Below are 6,000 nucleotides of genomic sequence, written 5' to 3' on the forward strand. Positions count from 1 at the left end.
GTTTAATGTCCCATAGTGGCCCCTCCACACAATATAATGTCCCAAAGTTGCCCCTCCACACTGTATAATGTCTCATAGTGGCCCTTCCACATGGTGTTATTAGCCAGCATGGTCATCCTTATCTTCATATTGAAACAGATAAGGGTCACCCTCCTCCTCTCTTCCTCCTATTCCAGTCTAGTAGCCTTTGGTGGATTCTTTAACCCTTTCCTGCCAATGGCATTTTTTGATTTTCGTTTTTGACTCCCTTCCTTCTAAACTCCATAACTTTTTTATTTCTCCACTCCCAGAGCCATATGAGGTCTTAATCTTTGTGGGACAAATTTTTCTTCATGATTCCACCATTAATTATTCTGTATAATGTACTGGGAAGCTGGAAAAAAATTCAGAATGGGGTGGATTTGAAGAAAAAATGCATTTCTGCGACTTTCTTACGGGCTTCGGTTTTATGGTGTTCACTATGCAGCCAAAATAACATGTCCCCTGTATTCTGTGTTTCGGTACAATTCCGGGGATACCAAATTTATATGGTTTTATTTACATTTTAACCCCTTAAAAAAAATCCAAAACTGTGTTAAAAAATTTTTTTCTAAAAGTCGCCATATTCTGACAGCCGTAACTTTTTTATACCTCCGTGTACAGGGATGCATAGGGCGTCTTTTTTTGCCTGCAATAGAAGTAATGTAATGACAAACCGGGGAGCCTTCACAAGGCTCCCGGCTGTCATAGTAACGTGACGCCGGCCTCGGAGCTTACTCCGGGTGTCGGGGATCACATAGAAAATGGCAGCGCCCATGCGACGCCGGGCGACGCCAGTGCCTTTGACCGCGGCACCGGAGTAGTTAATGCCTCCGATCGGTCCCTGGGGAAAAAAAAACATTTTAATGGTAGAATCATGTTTCACCAGTTCTTGGAGTTAAGCGATGCACTGGAGCTACAGGCTAGGGTATGCAATCTATCAATTATACACAAGTCTATTATAGAGGTCCTGCTCTCAGATGGAGGCAATGAGGGGCATTATCTGAGTCATCTATAAGCATCCTTTGGAGTGATATCATCCATGTCATGTTGTCATGACGATTGGCATGCCCATGTCACTGCTGAGGCCAAATGACAAAAGAGAGCCAGATGTAGAAAAGAGGAAGACACAGAGCAAGGAGGGCCAAAAGAGGTAAATGAAGGTGAGTGTAAATTTCTTTTTTAAAGTTATTTAATCTCCTCTGGGTCTCCAACTATTATACTCTAGAGCAGGGGTCGGCAACCCCTGGCACGCATGCCAAGTGTGACATGTAATGCTTATTTCCCTGGCACGGCAGCCCAAGTATTCGCTGAAATGAAACTGCAGGGTCTCTTCAGACCCTACAGTATAGTGTGCTCTGGAGCTGCTCCATTCTCTTCTCAATATGCAGTCTGTGCTGAACTGAAAAAAATATCTTGTAATTTTATAGGTTGCTATTTCTTCTCTGGTGTCCAAATACACAATGTAACAGAGTGTTTTTGATCTGAAAATCTAAAAATATTCATTGCTTAAGTGTTTCCCTTACATACATAAACAGTAGTACAGCCACCACTAATCTAAAGAAAAATGAATGGCCATTATTTCAGCATTTGTTTTGTGTGTTCACCCAATATACAGTCTAACCTGCGCTAATCTGAAAAAAATATCTTGGAACTTCATGCGTTGTTTTTCCCACTCTGCTAAACAGTGATTCGGAGCATTATAGTTAATAATACAAAAATATTAATTCCATCATTTCAGCCTGTGCTAATCTGGACAAAAACTGTTATTTCAAGGAGATTTTTCTTGAAAAAAGCATCAAAGCGCCTCCCGCCAAAAAAAACCCCCCATACATACAGTGCCAGAATTGTTGTCATATTGCCAATTAATCAGTATAATGAAGTACTATGTGTAGTAAAAAAAAAAAAATTGACTGAAAAAAAAAACAAAGCAAGGAGCAGACAAATGGAGGGGGAGGAGGAACTTCTAACAATAAGAATATGGGTGGTAACAGCAACACTACTTATGGTTTTAGTGGCACCACCAGTACCCACAGGATTGTTGTACTTCCTGAGATTGATAAGTGGAAGTAAAGGCTGAGAAGGTGTTCAGTGCTACCTGTGTTGTTGTGACAGCTAAAAGGACACTATTTAGGCAGCCATGTTGTAACATCTCTGCCTGTTCTGGTCTCTGTGCCACCCTTTGCTCACATGCTGCAGGCCAGGAGGCGTGGGCAGTTTTATAACTTGCTTAGAGTTTTTGGTTGCAGTGTCTGAACACTGTCCTATTCCTTCACCTTGTTAATTGATTTTCCACCACACCCGTCTCCTTCACTTTCATTTCCCTCTGATCCTCTAAGAGTTAAGTATTGTTTTGCCCTGTGATTGACAGCCTGCCTTCCTATCAGGTTCAGGGCTGGTTCTTACTCCCTATTTATTCTTGGTTGGCATTCACATTGTTGCTTGCTATTGCTTTTTACATGCTGGCTTTTTCTCTTGCTGTTTATTCGTGTATTCTGATTCTTGACCTCTGGCTTTCCCTATTGACTACTCTTTTGGATATCTGCTTTGCTTGACTCTTACCAAACCCTGGCTAGCTGACCTCCCTTTGTTGTTGTTCGTCTTGTCTGCGTTTTGTGTTACATGTACATAGGAAGGGATCATCTCCAAGTTGTCGCCTATTACATAGGATAGGACTAGGCAAGCAGGAAGGGACAGTGGGGGGCTTCAGCTTTGGGTCTCTTGTGCCCCGTCCCAGGGGTTCCAGCAGCTACTGGGGAATTGCTCCTATTGCAATTCCCTTACACATGTCCCTTGGCTTGGTCCATCATATTAAGCCCAGCCACTTTTCAGCAATGATCATCACTGCCACTACTCAGCTAGACTTGTACTGTGGCCAGGTTTATCATACTATGACCTGCCACACATGCTGCCATAGCTGCCACCACTCAGGCAGACATTTCCTGTGATCTGGTCCATTATATTATGCCCTGCCACACATACTTCTCCTTTGTTACTTTTCAATAGAGCAGACTAAAATAAATATTTATCTAAAATAACAAATCATTGATTTTTGTAATGTATCTGCCATGTGTATGGGGAAAAAAACACATAGCAGACATCTTTTCCCAAAACAAGCTGATTTTCAAAGTATTTTTAATGTTAAAATGTGGAAAACAAACAAACAAAACAAATGTATATTCATCTTTGTGTTCCCCCTCCATATAGTAATTCTGTGTGTTACCATTTGTGCCCCTCCTGTGCCAGTAATATATGTTGTACACTAAAAACAGAAATTTACCTAACCCTGTTCTGATCAGAGCCTATTCTTCATCCTATTTCCTAAGGCTTGGTGCAGACAGGGTGATGTAGTGACTTATTTGCACTTCCCGATATCGATATACCCGAATACTCTTGACCATTGGCATGCCATATGCCTAAAACAACTTTGGTTGGGGCATGGAACCAGTAGCTCTTGCAATGCCATTAATTTCAACTTTATGTACAATCGGTAAATGAACCATCCTGCCCTTTCCAAAATTCCCTGTGCCATAAAGAGCACAAGCATTATATATGGCACACGATAGGTGAGAATTGTGCAATATGGACAAGGAGCTTCAAGTTATGCTTCTGATTGAGGCAAGAAGCCAAAACAGGCACCAACCTGTTCACTAATGTCATGATGTGGTGATGAAACTGCATAGCTTCCAACACTCTAGGCTGCTGATGTTCTGGCATAGATTTATATAATTGTTAACTAGTATAAAATAATTAATGTATGTAAAAACACAAATGAACTGACACAGCAGGCAACCAGTGTAGCAATGTCTCTTCACTATAAGAAGTTTTCGTAATGATAGTTAATCAAGCATATACTACAGTTCTTCAACTATTGTGTGCTCAACCTGTGTATACATTGACTGATCTAAGCTAAGTTTTACACAACAGACAAATAGTAGAGTCAGTTTATTCTTGGATGCAGAAATTTGCCATGTATGACCAGTATGAATAAGCACTAACTTTTCAAATAATCAACAGTACAAGCAAATATACTGTATATCTGCACTCCAAAAGCACATATGTGCCCTTCTGTCTGCCCAAACAGCAGTTTATGCCAACATGTATGAGACCGTTCTACCAAGGGTAACATACTTAATAATACTATATGTGAATTTAACCTGTTGTTTGGGCACATATCTAGGAACAAAAGGGAAGGAGCGCTATTTGGGATTTTGGAGCACAGTTTGGTTTTTGGACGTCATGCCATTTTTGCAAACCCCCTGAATTGCGGGTAAAGTGGAATCCACAGACATGTGGCCCCATTTAGGAACCTACACCCTTCAAGGGATTTATCAAGCAGTGTAGAAAGCATTTTTAATCCTTGAGTGTTGCATTAATTTAATCTCCAGAAATGAATGCACAATTGATAATGAAAAGTAAAAATTTTTATTTTTACAGAGATTTTCCATTTCAATGCCCTATTTGTGTCACCCAGATTGTGTCAGCAGAGACACACACTCCAAAAACTGTTAAGCAGTTATCCCAGGTACAACAGCTTTTGGAGTATTTGTAAATTTACATTTTCACCTTTCACCTTAAGCTGTAAAATAAAAATGAAAAGCTGGAAAATAAAGTAATACAACACTTGGGGCTAAACATGTTCACTGCACCACTGGATAAATTCCATCAAAGGTGCAGTTTGCAAAATAGCGTGACATGTCAGGGGATTTCAGTTTACTAGCAATTTAGTGGCTCTGTAAAAGTGGTATGGTTCAGGAACAGCCTCTCTGCGCATCTTCTTCCGAAGCTGGATTCAAACTTCTATGTATGTGCAGTCGGCTCTGCCATCAGGACTTGGGCAGAGCCGACTGCACTTGCACGCGGCCATTTTTTTGTGGCCGCTTACCCTAGCTTACTGTGTAAGCGGCCACATGAAAATGGCCACTTACACCAGGCGGGTATGCGCATTTGGCTCTGCCCGAGGCTCAACAGCAGAGCCGAATGCGCATGTGTAGAAGTTTGAATCCAACTTCTGAAGAAGACGCGCAGAGAGGCCGTTCCTGAAGAAGATGGAAGCAGCGCTGGAGATTTCTCTCGCAGCATTGGGGACGCTCCCAGTGCTGTTTGAGCGCTGGGGAATGCCCCCAGTGCTGCGAGAGAACTCATTTGCATACAGACAAAAAACGGGATTTCTACTGAACGGCGGCGCGAGATGACGTCGAAAGGTAGGAGAAGAATAGCCTTAAGGCTATTCCTACGTGTGATCGAGGAAATATGTGATTTTAGTGATAGAATCTCTTTAAGTACATTATCCTCTACAACAGAGTCATACATGTGGGCATAAACCGCTGTTTGGGCACACAGCAGGGCACAGATGTAAAGAAGCACAATATGGCTTTAGGAGTCGCCCAAGGTGACCGCTGTCACTATGGGCAACTAAGACAGGGGGTTTTTTTTGACAGTTTAAAAAATTAGTTCTATTAACCCATAATATGTTGGTTGTTTGAAACTCAGTTTTTCATGGCTGTTATTATTGAAATATACAAATTGGTAGATTTAGGATATGTTTCCGTAAGCACCCAAAATTTTTACAGTATTTGCAATGAACACGTAGGGACCACTGTGGGACAGTATACCGCGTGAAGGGTTTGCTAACGGACATTATACCATGTGAAGGGGCCATTATGGAACATAATACTGTGTGCAAGAACCGTTATGGGACTAGCTATGGAGCTATTATAGTGGGTATGGAAAATTTTACTGTGTAATGGGGCCACTATTATACATTATACTGCCTGGAGACCACTTTGGAATATTATGCTTGGTGAAGGGGCCACTGTGGGACATTATATTGTGTATAAATGGGGCATTATACCATGCATGGGCAAGGAAAGGGGGCATTATGTTGTATGGGGGGGGCAAGTCTGAAGTTTGCAATGTGACCCAATCTTTGTTAGCTACAACTCTGGATCAGTGTGCTAGCATATTCATGTGCGCAAAACC

Source organism: Leptodactylus fuscus, chromosome 2 (assembly GCF_031893055.1).
Source record: "Leptodactylus fuscus isolate aLepFus1 chromosome 2, aLepFus1.hap2, whole genome shotgun sequence".
NCBI lineage: Eukaryota > Metazoa > Chordata > Amphibia > Anura > Leptodactylidae > Leptodactylus > Leptodactylus fuscus.